At 35.6% G+C, this 26,008-nt stretch overlaps 1 protein-coding gene across 1 annotated transcript in view; it reads right to left on the bottom strand.

The window, feature by feature from the left end:
- Nucleotides 1-26,008, bottom strand: part of LOC306652127 (uncharacterized protein) — a 154,897-nt gene that overhangs the window by 104,505 nt on the left and 24,384 nt on the right. The window contains exons 3-6 of the mRNA XM_079125177.1: nucleotides 24,688-24,785; nucleotides 17,159-17,232; nucleotides 15,894-15,945; nucleotides 13,962-14,060 (exon numbers count right to left, since the gene is read on the bottom strand). The gene's annotated coding sequence lies outside the window, so the exon portion shown is untranslated. The remainder of the gene's footprint in view (nucleotides 1-13,961; nucleotides 14,061-15,893; nucleotides 15,946-17,158; nucleotides 17,233-24,687; nucleotides 24,786-26,008) is intronic.

Raw genomic sequence — 26,008 nt, forward strand, 5'->3', positions numbered from 1 at the left:
TTTTCAGTCACCTGTGTAGAATGAAGATTAATTACATGAATAAAGAAAGAATGTTGGGCACACGAATATGAGACTCTGCTCCTGACTAAAACTCAAGATTTCAAATGAGATGTGTACTAGAACACCACAAATATGAATGTTGCTTTCATTTACCATGCAGATTCTCCTATGGCAATATTTTCCTATGTTGAAAGAAATTGTTTAGGAAATTGGTGAGCAAATTTTTGAAATTTGGATGTACAAAATCCACTATAGAATCAGAGAGGTCCATGGGAGTGGCTCAGTGAAAGAGCAAATGGATATCAGGCAAAAGTTTCTCACTCAGTGTATACAATTGAGAAAAATATTAATAAACAGAACCTGGATGGAAATATGAGTAAATACTTCATTGGAATGTGCAAGTACCTTCATGATTTATACCTCTCAATCAAAATTTCTGGAAAGACTTCTCTAGCAAATAATGGATTCATTTCACAGAAAAGGAGTAACATAAATTGCACATAATCACACATTCCATTCTTACTTGCTGCAGACTGACCACATCAGTGGTGAAGGACATGAAAAAATATGGAGCATGAAACACAACATATTTTGAAATGTACATGCAGTCATCAACACACACATGTTGGGGAAAATCCTCCCAACCCACTGTGGAAAAAAAATCCATGTCATATGTGAGAAGTCCAAAGTTTTCATGTAGGATTTCCAGAGAAGTTGTACCTCAAGAGTTACCTGATTTGAGTGTCTATGCTTCCTTCTTCTATTTTACTCTTTTTGGAAGAGAAACTTTCTTTTCAATCATAGGCTTGATGTACTTGGAGGCAAGCTATTACACAAACATTTTACATTTCATCCAGCAAGAACTTAATAGTGTAACATAAATATAAAAGATGAATTACCTTATGGGAAGCATGTTAATCTTGAGGTACTGAAAATAAATTGAGATATATACTCAACAAAACCTGAATATAACAAAAGTACCCTCATGTTCCTACTGAATGAATATGGGCCCTATATCTGGGAGTTAGCATTGGTCAAGACAACTTTACCTTTATGTTTCTTCTTTCTATTGTGCCTTCATGTTGAGTAAAGTCAGAAGACTCAAATGTACTAAATTAAAATCAAGAATAGAGGCTTAGTAGAATTTGTCAAAAAAATTTCTATGGTAAAATCAGTTTTGCAATGATGTTTAATACTAAGACATTGGTATGTATATCCATGCCAAGATGCAGAATGCTGGAAAGCACAGTGATCTGTGTGTAGAAGAGAAAAAAAGGACCCTGAGAAGTTTAATGACAAAGCTGAATTTAAAATGTGGCACCACATATCTCTGTGAATCCTATCAGAATCATTTAATGCATTTTTTGAATGTGTTTCCTGTCCCTAATTTTTATTACAATTAATAACTCCAAAGTTATGATGAGTTTTCAGGAGAAAGTAAATTTGTTTGCTCATCTGAGAGAGTATTCTGAGCAATTAGTACAGATATGTGTTTAAAATACAGCTAATACACATATGAGTGTTTGTTCATACTCATGTGGGAAACTGGTTCATCTTCTTTTACTGTATTCTCAGTTTTAACCAAAATCAATTTTCTTTTTCCTCTTTTGTGTTAAGAATGTGGTCCCACACACACCTATGAAAAACTGTAGGATAAGACATAAAGGGGACTAACATGGCAATCCAAAAGAAAAAGTGTTCCTAAATCTTATAGAATTATTCAATATCATTAAACTATTTTGTTTCAAATAAATTGGTAAATATTCTAAGAGTAACAGTGTTGGTGTTTGAGGAGTAATCACCACAAAGATTTCCAGTTAAAAAATGAATTTGTGTGGCATATCTAGACAGCTTTTACATGTATTTGCACAAAAAGCCCAGTTTAAAACATTTACTTTCTAGATTTCAGAATTTATCCTCAGTGATGCTGTACATTCATGAAATGTCCAGAAACATGGTTTCTCAACAAAGAAACAATAAAATAATGATAAAAACATTAATATTAATGGTAATAGTAAGAATGACAAGAATGGAACTATTAGCCTTCTTTAAAACAATGATTGCTTCAAAAATGCAAGGTCACTCATTCGAATAACACTAAGAAAGCCTCACACATTATGGTGCCTACTTTATACAGAGGGGAGTAATTGGTAGCTATATGTTGCCCTTATTCTTCCAGGCCCCATGGGTTATAATCTTCTGTATACCACATATGGATTTGAAAGCAAAGAAGAGTTGAAAAGCATTCTCTCCACTTAATATTTTCTAGTAAAATTCTTGTGTTCCTCTATCATTTTCTCTTCCCTTTAGCTTTTCCAAAAGAACTTGTAGAGGAGGGGGCTTGTTTCTTTCCATTTTACATTGTATGGATTTTTGCCATTTCTTCTTTTCTGTCAATATATCAAATTTGTTCTTGTAATATACTTTATTCTTCTTGGCATTTTGAGTCCTTTTTACTCTACAAGAGATGTTCAGAATGAAAGCAATATTTATATTTGCACTTGATCTGCTTGTGTCCTAATATGTAGGAATCTATACCAGTTTTTGTATATTTTTGTATATTTCCTCAATGGACATATTTTCTATGGGCCCAGATCATTGTAATCTCAATAGAATATTATGGACACGTAGAAGGACCTGCTGAGTCAGAATGAGCTTTGAACATGTTCTCCAAGAGATGATTCCTTACAGTTTCAGAATCCCAGTGTAAACTTTGGCTGATTCCAATTCCTCTATGTTCATTTGGATGTAGTTCTGATTTCCTCCCTAGGATATCGACTCAAATTAAAGTTTAGAAGGATCTGTAATATTTCCAACATTAATTATATATATATATATATATATATATATATATATATATATATATATATGGATTTGTAGAATGCTCCATAAATATTCATGCTTCTTTCTAATATTCCAGTTGCTATTTCTTCCCTATAAGTGTCCTAGCATGTATAAACATGCTGCTTGTCATTAAATTGTGTGCATGCCTAACCATTTATGGTAAATGAAGATCAGGTCTTTACTCCTCATTTCATTTCCAACTGGGAATAATTCAGGAAGCTTGTGAAATTTTCTCTCATTCTACCTTGGAACTAGAAACACATTCACTCTTCTTACATTTTGAAAACCCTGCTTTTTTTGCTTCTCATATGTGGCTTGAATTTCCTACCCTCTCCTGAGTAACACAGATTTTTTTTCTTTTTGATCCCATATACTTATTGCCTTTCTCAGTCTTTATTGCCTCTTCTTCTGTCCTTTTTCTTATTTCAAATTTACCTGTGATAGAAACATGTTTTTAATGTAATTCAAAATTTAATTCTTTAGCAATACCCTCAATTAAACCTGTGGCTGAAACCTTACAACATTTGACATTTCTTACATTCCTTTATCCTTACTAGCTACTTAACAGGCACACTCTTTGATAATTATATACACTAGTGCCCCTATATTTTGGCCATATACTCCCCAAGGTATTTTGTATCCTTTGTGGTTCTTACCTTGTACATATCCACTTATTTTCTTTTTTGCACTTGGATGGAACTGACCAGATATAAAAGAAGCAGACACCTCTGTATGTTGCTCAGAATCACTCTGGTAAATATAATGGCAATAATGAGTTTCATATAGTTTTGATTATCACTCTTAGACATTTTCATATTTATAAATGTGAAGTCATTGGAATTTGAGATTAGACCATTACATTTGGTGATACAATAATTTCTATATGAGATAACATCCTGTGCAGTTCAGCTGAAGCTGAGCTCCTCTCTTCAATGTATACAAATAATAAGTGCAGTGGAGAATTGGGGAGAAAAGTACGATCTTACACCTTGAGAATGAAAATTAAGACTTCCTCTCTTGAAATCTCAGTATGGAGATTCTTCAGGATACTTGGAATATGATTGCCATCTGACACAGATTTCCCATTCCTTGACCTTCAAACCAATGTAGCAAAATCAGTTTGCACACATGGCATGTAAATTTCAATGTTTTAGCATTATAAGTCACAGTTATAAAGTTATGAAACTAACTCAGATTTCCATTAACAGAAGAGTGAATTTTAAAAAATGGAGCTATTTGGGATTGATTTTGAGGAAATTAGTTTTTCATGATTCACCATTATATCAAAGTGAATCCACACAAAGAGTATGACATCAGTGTCGTAAAACTTTCAAAATTATAAAGGTTGTAACAGCAAAATCTCCTTATTTTCATAAAGGAACTAATTTTAGTGCAAGATAGGAAACTAAGGCAGATTCCTCTCAATTCAAATACAACATCTTCAGCAAAGGAGAGACTTGGAATTTTGCAATAATATCAAGCATAATTCAAAATACTGCCAAAACTCCTGGGCAGAATTAGAATGTGCATGTTGGAGCCCTTCACTTGTTATTTTATATAGGTATTTGCCCTGGGATATCAGAAAAAAAAACTAACATTACATATTAACTTATAAGACAGATCTCTGACATAAAATGTGGTTTTGGAGGCATTCACAACAAGATTAAGGTGATTATAAAAGATAAACTGAGTCAGAGATCTGCTGAGAGCTCTGAGCAACTAGAGCTTGGTCCTGTGGTCTGCCTAAAGATTAAAATATCATGGGCACTTTCATTGAAACATATTGCTTGCAGCTCTGTGACAGTAATTGCCAGGGAGAGATCAGAAACCACAGCTTGTTTGCACTTCCAAGACATATAGCCAAATCTCTTCACAGAATGGTGGGTGTTCACCCTGATCATATGGTCTCAGGATAGTGGTGGTCTGGAATGAGCTGAAAATTTTATCAGAAATGTGTTGTGTCTTTTGAAAATTTATTTGAGTAGAAGTCCACAAAACACTGACTCTTTAAAAGGGTGGTTTAGAATAAGAATAGTGAGGGAGAATAGTTTTTGAAAATTCAAGGGAGAGAAGGATTCAGGAGTGCTGAAGCAGTGTCAGGTGATATATTTTTCAGCAGTTTCTAGAAGAAATCACAGATTTGGCAAGAAGGCCATGACTGGCATGCTCCAACTGGTTGCATTGAAACCCTCAGACACATGGAATTTTTTCCACCTCTAGATCTCTGACAGCAGGAGTCCATCAGTGGGACCTGTATTACCTGGCTCCAAGGACCAGAGTGTTTTTAGGAATATCCCACATTAGAAAGATCAATATCTCTGTGTACATGAATGATATGGAGGGTGTGTGTTTTCTTCAAATTGCAAAGATCCCTCAGCATTTCCTGGGTGGGTTGGGGAACAAATAGCAGAGGAGATTAGTTTATTTATGCCACTAGCAAGATATGCCTTTTGGGACTAGAGCAAATAAATAGTTGGAAAATATCTGATTATGTCTGACTACAGGAAACCCCCAAAAGTTATGTTTGTCAAATACGTAATCCTGGATCTTCTTTTCTATAACACTAGTACAAGAGAAATCTCAGTTTTTTGTTGTTTATGTCATTGAGTTTTTTTGTCTGTTTTTTGTAGGGGGTTTTGAAGTTATTTCATTTTTCTCCTTCTTTCTTCTTTTTTTATTAAATTTTTTTTTATATTTAAAGACTGCATTTTGATTCATTGTACAAAAACAGGATACAACTTTTCATTTCTATGGTTGTACACAATGTAGATTCACATCATTCATGTAATTTTACATATACATAGGGTAAAACTGTTTCATTCTACTATATTTCCATCTCCCACCCCATTTTCATCTACACCATCCAAAGTTCCTTCATTCTTCTCTTCCCACATCACTCCCCCTTGTTATACATTGTCATGCACTTATCAGAGAAAACATTCAGCCTTTGGATTTTTGGTTTGGCCTATTTCACTTGGCATATTTTCCAACTTTATCCATTTACTATCAAATGCCATAATTTTATTCTTCTTTATGGCTGAGTGATATTCCATTGTGTATATATACCATAGTTTCTTTATTCATTCATCTATGGAAGGGCATCTTGGTTGATTCCACAATCTACCTATTGTGAATTGAGCTGCTATGAACATTGATGTGGCCGCTTCACTGTAGTATGCTGATTTTAAGTCCTTTGGGTATAAACCTAGGAGTGGGATAGCTGGGTCAAATGGTGGGTCCATTCCAAATTTTCTCAGGAATCTCCACATGGCTTTCCAGAGTGGCTCCACCAATTTGTAATTCCTCCAGCAATGTATGAGTTTGCCTTTTCCCCCACACCCATGCCAACACTTATTATTGCTTGTGTTCTTGATAATAGGCATTCTAATTGGAGTTAGATGAAATCTTAGGGTAGTTTTAATTTGCATTTCTCTAATTACTAGGGGTGATGAGCACTTTTTCATATATTTATTGATCACCTGTATATCTTCTTCTGTGAAGTGTCTGCCCAGTTCCTTAGCCTATTTATTGACTGGGTTCTTTGTATTTTTGGTGTAAAGTTTTTAAGTTCTTTATAAACTATAGAGATGAGTGCTCTGTCTGAAGTGGGTGTGGAAAAGATTTTCTCCCACTCTGTAGGCTCTCTTTTCACATTTCTGATTGTTTTCTGTGCTGAGAAAAACTTTTTAGTTTGAATCTTTCCCATTTATTGATTCTTGCTTTTATTTCTTGCACTCTGGGTGTCTTGTTAAGGAAATCTTGTCCAAAGCCAATGTGATGGAGATTAGGGCCTACTGCTTCTTCTATTTGGTGAAGGGTCTCAGGTCTAATTCCTAGATCCTTGAATCATTTTGAGTTGAATTTTGTAGAGGGTGAGAGATAGGTGTTTAATTTCATTTTACTGCAAATGGATGTTCAATTTTCCCAGCACCATTTGTTCAAGAGGCTATCTTTTCTCCATTGTTTTTGGCACCATTGTCTACTATGAGGTTACTGTATTTATGTGGGTATGTCTCCATGTCTTCTATCCTGTACCATTGGTCTATCTGTTTATTTTGGTACCAATACCATGCCATTTTTGTTAGTATTGCTCCATAGTAGAGTTTAAGGTCTGGTATTGTGATACCTCCTGCATCATCCTTCCTGCCCAGGATTGTTTGGATATTATGGGTCTCTTGTTCTTCCAGATGAATTTCATGATTGCTTTTCCTGTTTCTATGAGAAATGTCATACATTTATTTACAGGTGATAAATGTTTGCTTTAAGCTGTGATCATTGTTGGATTTTATTTTATCCCCATATGGAAATGCTCGTGTGAGTGAAATGGCCATGTAGAACATGCTCATTTTCAGATGTGATACTCAGATATAAAATTTGCCCAGGACACATCCCCATGATAAACATACACACTAGCAGGAAGCACAAGTAAAAGTAGAAGATAAATCTATGCAAAGGTATGTAAATCCTCCACCTACTAACAAACCACATGAAAGAGTATTCAAAAAGACATTTTCAATGTGTCATAGTTTTAAAATGATTTCATTCAAGGTCTTTGATGCAACACTGAACAAGTAGGTATAATAAATGTTTAATTAATTCATTTAATTCATTCATTTCTTTCAGGAAAAGAATTTTTTTTTATTTTGAAAGAAAAATATTTAATGTGCATTGGAAAATTGACATTTTTTCAGTAGGGAACAAACAGCTTCCTCTACATGAATGGGCAGCTTTATCACCATAAAAAGATTCCTATAAATACTGCATACATTGTCACAGATGAATTCAGGATCGCTAGAATGTTCAGGAGTAAAGGAGACGTTTCAAAGGAATTCCAATTCTCATTAGCAAATAAAATAAGTTTTAAAAAACCTATCCCACAAATTTAATGTAGGTAGGAAGGGGTGGATACCAGAGATTAAACCCAGGGGCACTTACCACTTACCACTGAGTCACATCCCCAACCCTTTTTCTTATTTTTTGAGACAGGGTCTCGATAAGCTGCCTAGGACCTTGTTTTTTTTTTTTTTTAATAAATTTACATAGAGCAATCTTGTTTGATTCATTCTGTTATTAATTTCCCTTCCACCCCACCCCACCCACCCCTCTTTTCCCTCTATACAGTCCTTCCTTCCTCCATTCTTACCACCCTCCTTATCCCTAACTCTAAACCCAACCCTAACCCTAACACTAACAATAACCCCTACTAACCCCCGTATATGTCCTCATCAGCTTATCAGCGAGATCATTCGTCCTTTAGTTTTTTCAGATTGGCTTATCTGACTTAGCATGATATCCTCCAATTTCATCCATTTGCCTGCAAATGCCATAATTTTATCATTCTTCATGGCAGAGTAATATTCCATTGTGTATATATGCCACAGTTTCTTTATCCATTCATCAACTGAAGGGCATCTAGGTTGGTTCCACAATCTGGCTATAGTGAATTGAGCAGCTATGAACATTGATGTGGCTGTATCTCTGTAGTATGCTGCTTTTAAGCCCTTTGGGTATAGGCCAAGGAGTGGGAGAGCTGGGTCAAATTGTGGTTCCATTCCAAGTTTTCTGAGGAATCTCCATACTGCTTTCCAGAGTGGCTGCACTAATTTGCAACCCCACCAGCAATGTATGAGTGTACCATTTTCCCCACATCCTCGCCAACACCTATTTTTGCTTGTGTTCTTGATAATCACCATTCTAATTGGGGTGAGATGAAATCTTAGGGTAGTTTTGATTTGCATTTCTCTTATTACTAGAGATGTTGAAAATTTTTTCATATATCTGTTGATTGCTCATACATCTTCTGTGAAGTGTCTGTTCATTTCCTTAGCCCATTTTTTGATGGGATTATATGTATTCTTGATGTAGAGTTTTTTGAGTTCTTTATAGATTCTGGAAATTAGCACTCTATCTGAAGTATGAGTGGCAAAGATATTCTCCCACTCTGTAGGCTGTCTCTTCACATTACTGATAGTTTCCTTTGCTGAGAGAAAGCTTTTTAGTTTGAATCTATCCCAGTGGTTGATTCTAGCTTTTATTTCTTGGGCTATGGGAGTCCTGTTAAGGAAGCCTGATCCAAAGCCAACAAGTTGAGGGTTTGGACCTACTTTTTCTTGTATAAGATGCAGGATCTCTGGTCTGATTCTGAGGTCCTTGATCCATTTTGGTTGAGTTTTGTGCAGGGTGAGAGATAGGGGTTTAATTTCATTCTGTTGCATATGGATTTCCAGCTTTCCCAGCACCATTTGTTGAAGAGGCTATCTTTTCTCCATTGCATATTTTTGGCTCCTTTTTCTAGTATGAGAAAATTTTATTTATTTGGGTTTGTGTCCATGTTCTCTATTCTGTACCATTGATCTACCTGTCTATTTTGGTACCAATAACATGCCATTTTTGTTACTATTGCTTTGTAATAGAGTTGAAGACCTGGTATTGCGATACCCCCTGCTTTGCTCTTTCTACTGAGAATTGCTTTAGCTATTCTGTGTTTCTTATTCTTCCAGATGAATTTCATAATTGCTTGCTCTATTTCTGTAAGGTACATCATTGGGATTTTAATTGGAATTGCATTGAATCTGTATAGCACTTTTGGTAGTATGGCCATTTTGACAATATTAATTCTGCCTATCCAAGAACATGGGAGATCTTTCCATCTTCTAAGGTTTTCTTTAATTTATTTCTTTAGTGTTCTGTAGTTCTCATTGTAGAGGTCTTTCACCTCTTTTGTGAGATTGATTCCAAAATATTTTATTTTTCTTGATGCTATTGTGAATGGGGTAGTTTTCCTAAATTCTCTTTCTGAAGATTCATCACTTATGTATAAAAATGCATTGGATTTATGAGCATTGATCTTGTAACCTGCTACTTTACTGAATTCACTTATGAGTTCTAAGAGTTTTCTGGTGGAATTTCCAGGTTCTTCTAAATATATAATCATGTCATCAGCGAACAGGGATTGTTTGAGTTCCTCTTTCAGGAAAAGAAATTTAAATAGATAATGTTTGCAAATAACAGAAAAGTACTCATTCTTAATGACTTTGATTCTGTTAACATGCACTTATGTGTCCAATTTGACCTTGTCATCTTCCTCCAAAAAGATACTAGAATCCATGGATAATTATACCATTAACTTTGGAAAGGATGACAAGTAATTTGACATCAAATTTTGAGACTTTGAGAATGAAACTGTTTTTATATGAATGGGTTCTAGGGTCATTGCATTTATGTATGTTCCTAGTTTCAACTGCTTATCCCTAAGTCTCCAATTTATCCATAATTTAAGGATATGACAGAGAAGAAAATGAAAATATTATTTCAATAACATCAGTGCAATTGCTTGCATAAAGTATAAAATTAATCCACCTTGGTTCCTGAAACTATTTTCACATTCATGACCAGTTATATATTTTATTATTAAAATAAAATAATGAAGTTTGGGTGTCCAAAGAATATTCTATGAGGTCACTATGTTTGTCCTAATTTACCTTCTGGAAGAAAAAAATGGGAAGAAATTGGGAATTGAAATTGACACAAGTGAATACCTGTTGCTGGCTAAATCCACTGCCATCAAGTAACTCCTTCTCTTCCTTTGATGACATGTCCAAGAGTGACTCAGTTGAAAAATGCACAGATATACTTAAAATAACAAAAAATATAATGTGAATGACAATTTATCCAAATGAAAAGGAATAGTAGCTATGATCCTAAAATATTATTTTTCAAGTGATAGCTTTAAATTAAGCTTATCATGGAAAGTGAAATAAGCCAGTCCCAAAAAGCAAAAGTCCAAAAGTTTTCCCTTAATAAGTGGATGATGATACACAATTGAGGGTTAAGAGATGATTGGAGAAATATTGGATTATATAGAGGGAAATGAGAGGTGGGAGGGGGTGGTGGTATGAATGATGGTGGAATGAGACAGACATCATTACCGTATGTACATGTATAATTACATGAATGGAGTGAATCTCCATCATGTATAACCATAGAAATGCACCCCATTTATATACACTAAATCAGAATGTGGTCTGTAAAAATGAAAAAAAAAAAATATTTTAAATTAAAAAAATAAATTAAGCACGATTTTAGGAGAATATAACTATGATTTGAAATATTTTATTAGTGTATGTGTATAGGTCTGCACATTTTATGTACTGAATGTGTATCATTGCAAGAAAAATAGAAATTATTTCGACCACATATCTTCATATTTGATGACAGAGGATCTCTAAATTCCCTCATTTGCTGGCAACCTGACAGGCATTTGTCTCTGCCTCTCAAGGACCTGCAATTACAGGTATGACCCTTTGAAACCAGTACATATACACATCATTGAGGTGTAGATTTACTGATCCAATACTTCAGAACACCATTGGGAGACACTGCATGGCACCATGTACAAAATAGATAATAACTCACAGGTTGATCTGCTCAAGGTTAAAGAAAATTTCTCAGAAAAAAAATAATTTCAAGGGAATAAAGACACATCACGCAGGTTACTATTTTTTCATTGAAACAATAAATTTTAAAAATCTTGGACATCATATTTGTATCCCACATAAATGATCACATTTACACCACTGTAAATGAAATCCATGTTGTTTTTTTTCCTACATTACTTTGATTTTCTTCTTTTTTCTAACAGGAATCAGTCTTGTGAATCCTCCATGATTATGTGCATTATTCTGGGTATAATCTGGTTGTACTTTCCCTAGGGTTTCCTCAGATATTTTCCAGGTTCCATACTGGATGATAAACATAGGACCTATAAATGTTTCTTTTTCTGTCTAGTTCTTCATTTTCTGGACTTGAGAGGATTGCTTTTACATCATGTTTCTCTCAAGAGTTTTATTTCTTTCCCCTCATATTTGAGTTTGTGGAAAGAGTAGGGAAGTTAAAATGTGCTAGGGATGATTCTGTTCTAGATGGAGATGAATGGAGCTTTCAAAATTGAGGTTATCAGTCAGAGACAGGAAATTCTGAGAGAATGAAAGCCTGTGCACAGAAAAATTCTTAAATGCAATGATTTTATCTGATGATATGGGGATTGGACAAAGAACTTCCAGAGGATGGTGCAGGAAGAGAATGAACAAAATGCAGAGTGAGGCACAATTTGTATTAAATAAAATTCATAGGACATGTAAAATATTTGGACATCCAAGTTCCAATGAGAGCTGATAGTCATATGTGCAGCATATGCATGAAGAGCAGGATCAACCTCAATGCTACAAGCAGGTGGACATCAGGCCATGAGCATGAATGGAGATGAATAATGAGAAGGCATCAGTGATCTACAACATTGATGCATCACTGGTTGAAGATAATGTTTCCAGAAATATAGAGCATAGAAAAATTTTAGTGAATGTGAAAGATTTAAATTAAGGTAAGTTTTAGGTGAATACATCTAGGGTTTGAATTTTTTTATTGTTTTACCCAGAGACATGTGTTTCCTTGGCAAGTTCTGTAGCTATTCTTTCAAATACTACTTATTTGTATTTGAAAAAAGGGTGTCTGTAAATTCCCCAGTTGGCGGGAAACCTGAGAGGAAACTGTCTCAGTCCTAAGGTAGCTACAACTACAGGTGTGTCCCTCTGAACCAAGGACATACTGATATCACTGAGGAGTGATTTTACTGAAACAATAATTCAGAAAACCACTTGGGAGATACTAGGTGTCTCTACTCATAATTTATTTGTGCTAAGAGCCAGAGGAGATGCAAGAAGACAGGGATTAACTTTTTTCTAGAGATAGACATGAATGGATAGTTCAGTAGTGAGGTGGTCAGCCAGTGACAAGGAATGCTGAAACCATGAAAGGTTGCACATAGAGACAGAGTTAAAATGGACAGAGGCCATTCATACAGGGAATGGTAAGGAGAACTGAGAGATGATTTAGTAGGCAGAGAGAGGGATAAAAATAGAGATGTGGCAGAATTTTTATTATAAAATTACCTATAGAAGTGAAGGTACAGAGACTTCCATGTTCTAAACAGACCTGATGGTCCCATATGCATTAAAAGCATAAGACCAGGATCATCCTAAAAACTACCAGCAGGTAGACATCAAGAACATATGCATGAATGGTGATGAATAATGAGAAGGAATTAGTAATCTATGAAGTAGATGCTGGATTGATTGGAGGAAATGTTTCCAAAATACAGAGAATAGAAAACTTTCAGTGACCAGTATAGAATGAAGTCTAATTAAAGAACAAAAAAGAATCTGGGCTACAGGAATGTGAGACACTGCTCCTGATCATATCTCAAAGTTTCCACTTTATCATGTAAAAAAACAATGGAGCAATTGTGAATGTTTCTTTCATTTACCATGTTGCTCCTTCTAGGGCAATATCTTTCTATTTTGAGGAAACTCATTTAGGATCTTGGTGAGCTCTTTTGTGCAACTTACATATTAACAACACACATGAGAATTAGAGAGAACCGTGGGAGAGTCTCAGTGGGAGAACAACTGATTAGCATGCAAGAGGATCTCCCTCATTGTTCACCATTGAGAACATGTCAAAGAAATATGAGTCAACATTTCATTGCTCTGTCCAAGGATATTCTCGATTTATAACTTTTAGTCAAAATTTCTGGATAGACAGTTCTTCAGTAAATGAGAGATGCAATTTACAGGAAAGCAAAAAATAAATATATATGTGTTGACAAAAGCTGCAAGACTCAAATGTTCAGAATTGGAGTCAGGAACAGACGTTTTGAAAAATTTGCAGTCAAGTATCCAATGGTAAAACCAGTCTTCAATGACCATTAACACAAAGCTATTGGCATATATACTAATGGCAAGATAGAGAATGCTGGAGGGCAAAGTGATCTGTATTCCAAGGAGGAGTGAGGGACCCAGAGAAGATCAATGCCAAAGGAGTATGAAAATGTGGCAGCTGGCAACTTGAGTGAATCTTCTCTGAATCATTTAATCCATTTAATGATAAGTACATTTCCTGTTTATCATTTGCCTTGTAATTACTAAGTCCAAAGTCGTGATGAGATTCCAGGGGAAGATACACTCTTTTATTCATCTGAGACAGTTTTCTGAGCTACTCAGCTTAGATAAGTGTTTAGAATAACTGCTAATACACATTTGGTTGTTTGTGTTTGTTCATACCCATGCTGGCAACTGATGCATCTACTTTTCCTGTGTCCCCTCATCTCACCACCATCAAGTTTCTTTTTGCTCTTTTGTGTAAAGTGTGTGGTCCCATATCTGTGAAAAAAAAGGTTTGATAATGCATAAAGAGTTCAGAAAAGCAGTCCAAAACAAAAGTGTTCTGAAAGCTTGCATAATTATCAGATATCAATAAACTCTTGTGTTTCATAGTAAATGGTAAATTCACTAAGTGTAATAGTGATGGTGTTTTAGGAATAACCTGTTTACTGGCTTCTGGTTAAAAATGAATCTGAAGTGGATTTTCATGTATTTGTTCAAGTCTCTCAGGTGATAACATTTGCTTTCTTGAGTTCCAAAGATATCTCACTAATATCCTGCTATTCTGGCATGCCAAAGACCTGGTTTTCCAACAGCACACCAATAAAGTACTGATGGAAACAAAATGATTAATGATGATTATAAGAAGAGTACCAAAGGAAAATTAGTCTTCTTTTAAACAATGAATGCTTCAAAAATCCAAGTTGGCTCACCTCAATGACACATATGGAAGCCTCACACATTGTGGTGTCTGTTAGATAAGGAGGGGACAAATTGGGAGCTGTGGAATGCCCTGATTCTTGCAGCCCCTATGGGTTCCAATCATCTCTACACCAGATTTGAATTTGAAAGCAGACAAGGTGAAAAGAGCTGAGAAACATTTTCTCCATTTCATCATAATTCCTAGTTTCTCTCTCCCTCTCCCCTTTAGGTAGTCCAAAGAAAAATCTGAGGTGGGAGCTTGTGTCTTTGCATCTTTTATTCTTGTCACTCCTTCTTACCTGCCAAACTAACAAATAAATCTTAGTCATATACTTTTGCCATCTTATCTTCTGAGTTGCTCCCAGTCTTCAAGAGACCTGCTCAGAATGAAAGTCAGATTTATGCTTGCACTTGATGTGTTTGTGTCCTGAACTGTAGGAACCAGGAAATGTTCTTGTGTATTTCCAAAAAGGACATCCATTCTCTTGCAACAAACAGTGTTTTCTGTAGACCAGAATCAATGGAATCACCTTAGAATGTAATTGACTTGTTGAGGCCAGGATCTGCTGAGTCAGAAGGTTTGGAACATGGTCCCAGAGATGATTCCATACAGTTTTACAGTTCCAGTGTGAACTTTGTCAGCCTCCAATTCATCTATGTTAATGAGAATGCAGCTCTGGATTCCTCCCTTGGAGTATCTTCAAATTAAATTTTCGAAGGATCATTCCAAAGTGAATTTTAGATACCTGTGGATTTGGGGAATTCCCCTTGACTACTCATATATCTTTCTAATTTTCCATTTGCTGTTTCTATCTTTTTTTTTTTTTTTTTGTCATAGAGAGTGGCACCATGTTGCAATCATTAGATTTTATATATTCCCACTCAGTGTAGGTCAACGAACTTAGCTTTGTAGATCAGGTCTTCATGCCTCATTTCATTTCCAACTGTGAAAAACTCACCAAGGTTGAGACAGATCTATATTCCCTTTCATTCATTTTGAAAATTTGAAACTCACAAGTTTTTCCCTCAGTATGAAAAAAACTGCTCCTTTCCCTTCTCATATGGGGCTTTAATTTCTCAACCTCTCCTGAGAACCATTGATTTTTTTTCCTTTTTGACTCTGTATACTTACTGCAGTTCTCAGTCCTCCTTTCCTCTTTTTCTCTCCTTTTCCTTATTTCCAATTTAACTGAGATAAAAGCATATCTTAAAGGAAATTCACCATTCTCTTCTTAGCAATACCCACAATTAAATCAGTGGCTGAAACCTAATATGTTATGCCACTCCTTACCTTCTTTTTTGTTCAATAGCTAGGTAACAGACACACTCTTTGAGCATTTACTATATAGTAGTGCCCATATTTTTGGCAATATTCTCTGCAAGGTACTTTGGATCCTATGTGGTTCTTACCTTCTGCATGTCCACAAAAAGCACACACCTCTGCATGTTGCTCAGAGTCACTCTGGAAAACAATAATAGTGATAATTACTTCCATATAGATTTCATCATCACCCTTTGCACATCACAATTCTCATCTATGTGAAATCATTGGAATTGGAAATAAGACCATTAAATTATGTGCAACAATACTTTGCACAGGAGACACAAGCATATGCAGTGTTTATGAAGCTGAGCTTTCCCACTCAGTTCCTTATTTTGTGGTGTTCTTGAGATCATTTAATCATACATTGTATTTACTCATGGTAAATATTTTTCTGTGAGCTGTGATCATTGATTGAGTGCATTTTTCTCCTTGCAGAGATACTGAATGAAACTATCATGTGTATCATGTTCATTTTCAGATGTGATGCTCAGATATAAACAATGCACCAGACCCATCTCCATGACAAACCTGCATATTACAAGAACTCATGTGTAGCTGTGGAAGAGAAATCCACTGAAAGGCATGCAAGTCCTCCACTGCCTGACACATACAACATGAGAACCAGGTGGCAAAATGACACCTCCAATATTTTATTACATCCCAACAAATGCATCAAAGTACTTTAGTCTAACATTGTGTAAAGAGGTAGGTTAAATATGTTTAATAATTCTTTTGCATTCTTGAAGTGAAAGAACATAAACCTGATAGATATTTTCTGTAAATTATCAGTAATAATTTAATAAAGTAATAATAATAATTATCAATAATAATAAAGTATGCATCCTGAATGGTTTTGGTTCTATTAACAAGAAGGTATGTGTCTGTTTTATAGATTTTATCTTCTTTAATCAAGACACTGGAAATCATGGAATATGATTTTTAAACTATGGCATGGATGGCAGGTCATGTGAAATTCAGTGGTGATCCTTTGGAAATGAAGATGATTTTACATGAATCTGCTCATTGGTCATTACATTTATGTATGTTCCTAGTGTCAACTGACTACTTGTCAGTCTCTAATTTATCTCTCATCATTTAAGGATGTTACACAGTTCAAATCAAAACAGTGTTCTAAAATATTGGTCCAATTTCTTGCATAAAGTTTATCTTTAATCCACCTTGATTTCTAAAACTATTTTCAGATTCATGACCACTTACATGTTGTACAATTAAATATGAAATTGTGATGTTGGATGCCCAAAGTGTATTAGGTTATGTCATTTGCCCTAATTTACCTCCTGAAAACAAAAGAAAGAAGATATTTGGAATTCAAAATGACATGTATGCATACATGTTGCTGGCTAAATCCAGTGCCATGGAGTCTCTCCTCCACTTCCTCTTTTGAAACATCCAAGTGTGACTCTCCTGAAACATGCACAGATTTACTTAAACTACCTTATTCTATTAATGTTGAAGAAAATTTATCCAAATAAAAAGGAACAGTAACTATAATTCTAAAATTTTACTTTCCCAATGATAATTTTAAATTAAGCTTGAGTTTAGGTGAATATAGCCATTATTTGAAATACTTAATTGTTGGCGTGTGTGTGGCCATTTGTACTTTATGCAGGAACATGTGTATCCTATCAAGCACCATAGGAATTATTTCAAACCCCATGTCTTCATATTTGGGATGGAATGTCTGTTAATTTCCTTGTTTGCTGGCAACCTGACAGGGGCTTACATCTGCCTCTCAAGGACCTGCAATTACAGGCATGCCCCTCTGAGTGCAGTACATCATAGGGATGTAGTTCTACTCATCCAATACTTTATAATACCATTGGGAGACACTAGGTGTCACCATGCCATGTATAAGACCTATAATAACTCACAGGTTGACCCTACTCAAGGTGAAAGAAGATTTCAGAGAAAAAAATACTCAATTTCCAGTGAAACATGAAACATCACACAGTTTACTATCTCTTCCTTCAAATATTAAATTTTAAAAATCCATTTAACCCCATCTTTAGTGTCCCAAAAAAGTAATCACATTAACATCTTTATCAATGAACTCCTTTTGCGTTTTTTATACATTTCTTTGGATTTCTTTACCTTAAAATTTTAGAAGTTACTTTCTTGTGAAACTTCCATGACTAAGCCTCTTATTCCTATCAGAATCTGCTTGTTTTCAATAGGGCTATCTTAAATACTCCCAGTTATCATACTGGGTAATAAACATGGGACCTGTGAACACTCCTTTTACTTTCTACTCTATCAACTACTGGACTTAATGGGACAAATTCTACTTCATTTTGCTGTCAACAATTTTACTTGTTTCCCCTCAAATTTGAGTTTGTAGTAAGAGCTAGAGGAGACAAAAGGTGCCAGGAATGCAATTTTATCTAGATTGAGATGAATGGAGACTTCAAAAGTGAGGTTATCAGTCAGAAGCAAGAAACGCAGAGAGTACGAAAGGCTGTATATAGAAAAGTTTTTAAATGGAATGAGTTTATCTGATGATATATGAATTGGAAAGGAGAACTTACAGAGGATGGCTCAAGCAGAGAAAAGGAGCAAGATAGAGTGAGGCAAAATTTGTATTAGGAAAGATTCATAGAAAATTTAAATCCATGTGATTATATTTGGAGAAAAGTTGTCAATCAATTTCTTGGTTGGCTAGAAACCTGAGAGAAGCCTGCCTCAGCCACTCAAGTACATGTAAGTACATGTGTGCCCCTCTGAACCCAGTACTTATTGACATTAATCAGGAGTAATTTTACTAGTCCAATACTTCAGTATAACACTTGGGGAGACACTACTTGTCTCTCCCCATAATTGAGTAAGATCCAAAGGAGAAAAATAATGTCAGTGATGCAGTCCTCTGTAGTGGTAGAGATAAATGCCCACTTCAAAGGTGAAAAAAATAGTGAGATTTTAGCCAGTGACAGAAAATGCTGAGAGCATGAATGGCTGTACATTGAGGAATAAGAAACCCAAAATAGTTAAAGCAATTCTTAGCTGGAAGAGTGAAGCAGATGTTATCACAATATGAGAACTTCAAATATATTACAGAGCAATACTAACAAAAACTGCATGGTATTGTCATAAAAATAAGACAGGTAGATCAGTGGTACAGAATAGAGGACACACAGATAAGCCCACATAAAATACAGTTATCTCATAGTAGATAAAGATAGCCTCTTCAACAAATGGTGCTGGGAAAATGAAATTAAACCCCTATCTCTCACACTGTACAAAACTCAACGCAAAATGAATCAAGGTCCTCAGAATTAGACCAGAGAACTTGCACCAAATAAAAGAAAAATTGAGTCCAAATCTTCATCATGTCAGCTTAGGACCAGACCTCCTTAACATGACTCCTAATGCACAAAAAATAAAAATAGGAATCAATAATTGGCATAGATTAAAACTAAAAAGTTTTTTCTCAGCAAATGAAACAGTCAACAATGTGAAATGAGAACCTACAGTGTGGGAGAAAATCTTACCACGCATACATCTGATAGAGCACTAATCTGCAGGATCTATAAAGAACACAAAAAATGTTACACCAGGAATACAGATAATCCAATCAACAATTTGCCTAAGGAAATGAGCAGACACTTCTCATAAGATTTACAAGCAATCAACAGATATATGAAAAAAATCCACATATTTAATAATAAAAGAAACGCAAATCAAAATTATCCTAAGATTTCATCTCACCTGATTAGAATGGCTATTATCAAGAATATAAGCAACAAGAAGTGTTGGCAAGGATGTGGGGAAAAAGTACACTCATACATTGCTGGTGAGGTTGCCAATTGGTGCAACCATTCTGAAAAGCAGTATGGAGATTCCTTAGAAAACTTGGAATGGAACCACCATTTGAACTAGCTATCCCACTCCTTGGATGATACCCAAAGGAATAAAACTCAGCACACTACAGTGATGCAGCTACATCAACGTTTATAGCAGCTCAATTCACAACAGCTAGATTGTGAAACCACCATAGATGTCCTTCAATAGATGAATAGATAAGGAAACAGTGATACACACACACACACACACACACACACACACACATATATATATATAATGGAATATTATTCATCCATTAAAAAATAAAATTAGGGCATTTGCTGGCAAATTGATGGAGTTGGAGAATATCATGCCATGTGAAATAAGCCAATCCCAAAAAACCATAAGCTGAATGATTTCTCTGATAAGTGGATGATGATACATAATGTGGGATGAGAGGAGATAAGAATAGAGGAAGGATGGATTGTATAGAGGAAAAGAAGGGATAGGGTGTGGTAGGGGAATAAAAACAATAGAATGAGACAAACATCATTACCCTATGTACATGTATGTGTACAACCAGAAAAATGAAATTTGTACCCCATTTATTTACAATGAACCAAAATATAATAAAATAAAATAAAACAAAAGAAATTCCAAGGGAAAAGGGTAGAAGCACAGCATCATACAGTGCTTATTGACTGCATTTTTTCAGAGATGGCAGTCAAATGATCTGTTTTGTGGCTGCATGATCAAAAAGATGGGTTGTGGGTAAACACCAGAAAGCCACTATGGAGAGCCTGTGATCAGATGAAACCAGAAACAGTGGCTTGTTGAAGAAGAAATGCATTACAGACTACTCCACAGTTTCCACAGATTAGAGGGTTTATCAGGAAATTTCTTCATTAAGGAGACCCACATCATTCAATACAAAACCCAGTACTGAGATTGTATTCCCTCTAACATTTGCAGTGGTCCCTCAGCATTCTCTGGGTGGAGTGAGGGGGAAGAAAGCAGATAAGCTAAGGTTGTGCTCTCCACCATGAGGAAAGGCCTGATTGAGCCAGAGCAGAAAAGAAAACTGCTGGATCATATTAGCTTCATCAAAGCTATATGTTTCCAAAATTAGAAATCCTAGAAAGAGGTCCCTTTATTTCAGTTACATTAGTACCAGGGAAATGGGAAGATTTCAGAGCTTTAAAGTGTGTCTTTTTCATTATTGGTTTGTTATATCTTTGGGTTTCCCAACTTACTTCTTTTCTCATGATATATCTGATTTTTTTCAGATATGTTCATTCATTCCTTGTTTTAGGGTCCTTGATCCCTTTTTCTTATTTTAAATCCTTTCTATTCTCATCCTTCTTGAATTTCATTCTCATCTCCTCTTCAGTCTCTGCTTACTGTCAGTACTTTAAATGTCATTTCTTTTTAGAATTTATTATGATAAATTTATTGTCTCTGAGGTCTTTTTTTTCAGTGAGGTGCACATTGTTATTTTCTACTGCTTCTCTTCATTGTCTGGCCTTATAGAAATCATTTAAAATATAAATACTAGAAATATACTATGCATATTTTGCTTTGTTTTGTTTGGTCTAATCTCCTTTCTGTAAGCAAATAAGTTGACAAGAAATTTAAATTGACACTTTACACACCCATTGCTGGCTATGTCCCATGCCATCAAGCCGCTTCTGCTCTTCTGCTGATAATATGTCCAAGTGTGACTCTGCTGATAAACATAAAGATGTACTTAAGCTACTTTAAAGTGTTAGAATGAGTGAAAATCTGGCCAAATAAGAAAGGATAATAGTAATATTTCTATAATTTTATTTTCACAATTATAATTTTTAATTAAATTTAATTTTAGGTGAATGTTTATGTTGTTTGAAACTTTTGGATTGTTGTGTGTGGGGGGCCTAGAGATTGTACACAGGCACAGGTGGATCCTTGCAGAGAACTATGTCACTACTTCAAATCCCAAGTCTTTTTTATTTGGAGACAGGCGGTCTGCAAATTCCCTGGCTGACTTAAAACCTATAATCAGCCTGCCTCAGCCTCCCAAGAATCTGTAAATAGAGATGTGCCCCTCTTCTCTCAGGGTATACTGAGTTATTTACAGAGTAATTAGGCAGATCCAATACTCCTGAGACACTAGAGTTCATCATGTTCAATGCATATGATGACTCAAAGGTCCATCCATTCAAGGAAAAAGGACATTTTACAGAAAAAATATTAAAATTACAATGGAAACAAGAGCCAACCTAGATGCCCTTCAACAGATGAATGGATAAAGAAATGGTGACATGTATACACCATGGAATATCATTGAGTCATAATGAAAAATAATGCTTTGGCATTTGTAGATGAATAGATGGAATTGAGAAATAACATGTTAAGAGAAATTTGCCAGTCACAAAAATGAAAAGCTGAAAGTTTTCCCTGATAAGGGGATGATGATACATAGTGGAGATGGGGAGGTGGGAGGTGAGAGAAGAATGGAGAAACTTTAGATTACATAGAGAAAATGAGAGGGAAGGGGCCATGGGTATGAAAGATGGTGGAATGAGACAGACATCATTGCTCTATGCACACATATGATTACAAAAATGGTATGAATCTATATCTTGCACAACCATAGAAACAAAAATTTGTACCTATTTGTGTACAATGAATCTAAATGAAGTCTCTAAATATGTGAAAAAAATGAATAAAAAAATCTTCACACTCATTACTATATCTTTGTCACAATAGTAACTTTTCAAGAACAACTGCACATCGTTTTTGGAATTCAACAACAACAAATGGTCACTGTTCCACTTTTACCAGTGAACTGCATCTTCCTTTTCTTTCCTTTTTCTTCATTTCTTCTTTTAGTATTCACTCCACATTTGGAAGCATCAATCATAGTGCCTGCTATTCCTGACATACACTGGTTTTCCTTTACTAGTGTTACCTCACAATGGACCCTCTTTTGTACTGGGGAATAACCACTTGATCTGTAAATTATTCCATTTCCTCTCTATTCCATTAGGTCCTGGACTGCCAGGGGATGCTTTTATATCACATTGGTGTGAACACTTTGCAAACAAAATTGTGTGTGATGTATGATTCTGAGGCCATAACAGGTTCATGGATAGTGCCTATTTTAGAGGTAGGAATGAATGCAGACTTGAGGAGTGAGGATATCATGCAGAGGCAGAAAATGGTAATGGTTTGGAAGAATGTAGCATGGCATAGAGACAGGCTTAAATGGCACAGTCTTTGTCTGATGATATAGGAATTGGTGAAAACTGCCAGAGGGGTGTACAGGCAGGGAAAGGGCTAAAGAGTCAAGATTAGGCACAACTGTACTGTGAAAGATATCTAGAAATGTTGAGGTATTTGGAAAACCACATTCCAAAGATAGTAACATGCCATATATACATACATAACTGGACCAATCTAAACTGTGTGAGCATGAGAACTTGAGGCACATGCTCATGAATGGAGATGGATGATGAGAATGCAACCATGCACTACTGGTTTGATGCAGGCCTGAATGGAGGGCATGTCTCCAGAAGGATCTGGATTTGTCATCACCATGGAGAGGATAACAAACATCAAGTCAAACAGTGATGAGAAAACACTCCCTTCATGTGTGGAAGTGTTATGTATTGACTGTTCTGAGTCAAAATTTCAGGAAAGAGTGTTCAACAGTAAATGTTCATTTTACAAGCAAGCGATAAATAAAAGTACATAAGATCATACATTTTATCATTTCTTGCTACAAGCTAACCAAAAAGGTTGTTGATGTCATGAAATAAAGTGGCATATGAACCATAACAAAAGTTTTAATGCATTCAGTCAGTACACTGGGTGTCACAGTAGAGTGGACAGTGTCTTATAAATGAGTTTCTCCTAATTCACAGACAGGACTTGACATCCTGGTTTCAAAAAAATTTTTCTTATGGTCTCAGGATTCTGGAATCTAACTGTGCTCCCCTGGGCCTATCTATAAAACTTGGGTGGCAAGCAAATCAGTCTCATAATCCAGGTAACTGGTGTAACAACTCCAATTTGGGAAGTTTATTTGTAGAAATGTCTATGATATGGTATTTTAAAACACCTTTTCCTCAGACATTTACAGAAATATTTTGAAACATGGATGCAAACACCAACACAGACCTGATGGGGCAAATCCTCCCAATGCATTGAAGAAAGCATGTAAATCATGAGTGAGAAATTGCCTATCATTTCAAAGGTTTTAATATAGGTATTTTCATAGAAGTTGCACTGCAAAAGTTAACTGATTTCAGTGTCCTTGTTCCCTTCTTACTATTTCCATTTTTTGGAAATGTATGTTTGATTTTGGTTGTAGGCTTTATGTTCCTGGAGACAAGATATTTTGTAAATGTTTTGTATTTCACCCAGCATTCAGGTATTAATGAAACATAAAAGTAGATGATGAATTACCTCACAGGAAGCATGTAAGTCCTTAGATACAGAAAAGAAAATTAAATATATACTTACAAAAACTGGAATATATCAATGCCACCTCATGTTCCTACTGAATGAATATGCAGCTTAGCCTGAGTGATAAGGATTTCAGATAGAATTGATAAAGATTTCATTAGCTTTGGGTTTTTTATTTGTTTGGGGATTTTTGTTGAATATAACCACATGACTGAAATATACTAAATCAATATAAGAATTATAGCTTTAGTAAAAGCTGCAGTTAAGTTTCCAATGGTAAGAACACCTTTGCAATGACCATGAATACTTAGGGAAGGGTACAAATACCAATGTGATTATGTAGAATGCTAGAGAACAAGACATCTGTATGCAGAGGAGCAAGCAAGGAACCTGAGAAGTTCAAAGTCAAAGTTGGAGTAATAAGATGGTAGCACATATGTGGAATGACCTGTCAGAATTGTTTGATCCATTTTATTGTAAGCATGCAACCTGTACCTCATTTGCCTTATTATAAAAAAGTCCAAAGTTGTGAAGAGAATCCATTTCTCATAAGACAGGTTTTTCTGAACTAATTAGATCAGACATATGCTTTTGGAACCAAAGCTAATATATGTACTGTTGTCTTTTTCATACCCATGTGGGACAGTGGCATACCTTCTTGCCTGAATCCTCTGGTTTAAGCCATTTCATGTATCTTTTTCCTCCCTTGTTCACAGATACAGGTTCCACAACTAAAAAAAAAGACAAAAACAAAAACAAAAACCACATGATAAAGATTAAAGAATTCAGAAAAGCCAATCCAAAGCAAAATGTGTTCTGAAAGTTCACAGATTTGACACATACCAGTTAAGTATTTTGCTTCAAATTCTTTGGAATATACACTATGAGTATTAGTCTTGGTGTTTGAGGAATAAAGGAATGAATTCCATCAAGAATTCTAGTGAAAATGAGTCTGGTATAGCATACATAAATTTGATTTCAAATATTTTCAGAAAGTGCTGGCTGAGCAGAAAACTAGGTACCTAGAGATCAGAATTTGGCACCGCAAGAGATTATATTTTTGACATAACTGAGGATATGGATTCTTTCCAATGCAGCAGTAGATTAGTACTACTACTAGTAGTAGTACTCAGTAGAAGTACTAGTAGAAATAGTAGTAATAGTAGAAGAAGCCCCAATAATAATGAAATAATAAGCTGTCTTTAAAACAACCAAAGCTTCAAAATGCTAGGCCTCTCATCTGAATCACTGATTTGTTTGCCATGCATATGAATGTGGGCCTGTTAGGTATGGAGAAGAAATTCCTATCTGCATGTTGAAATGATTCTTCCAGTCCCAACTGGTTTCAATCATCTGTGGACCAGCAATCATCTCACCTTTGGTTTTAATGCAGGCACCCTGATAGAAGTGAATCACATTCTTTCAGTTTCCTCATTTATCCCCTCCAAAATTACCTAGCTAATATCTTTGTTTTTTCCCCCATTTCCTCTTCCTTTTAGCTTTTTCAAAAAAATCTTTAGAGGTAGGTACTTGATTCTTTCTATTTTGGATTCTTTGAATGCAGTATCCCAACTCCTTCTTGCCTGTCAAAGAAGAAAATTTATCTTAAAAACATGATTTCTAGAAGGGGTTTCAAGATGGCAGACTAGAGGATGACTGCATCTCCTGGCACTCCAGAACTCAGGATTCAAGAAGGGGAGGTATTGAGAGATTTGGACAAACTCAGAGACACTTGTTGACTTCGCTCTCACTGGGTGAAGCTTGGCCTGGGCAGCAGGCCAGGACAGTGGGCAGCTTCTAGAAGCAAGGCAGGGCAGTGAGAGGATTTTCCCAGCAGCCTGGCTCCATCTGGCAGCAGGCCCGTTCCATGGCCAGCTTCTTGGAGCAGAACCACCCAGTGAGAGGCTTTCTGCACACACCCAGCCCCAAGCAGCAGGCCCTGGTCAGGTCTGCA

The sequence above is a fragment of the Sciurus vulgaris genome (assembly GCF_902686455.1).
Source record: "Sciurus vulgaris genome assembly, contig: HiC_scaffold_629_arrow_ctg1, whole genome shotgun sequence".
NCBI classification, from domain to species: Eukaryota; Metazoa; Chordata; class Mammalia; order Rodentia; family Sciuridae; genus Sciurus; species Sciurus vulgaris.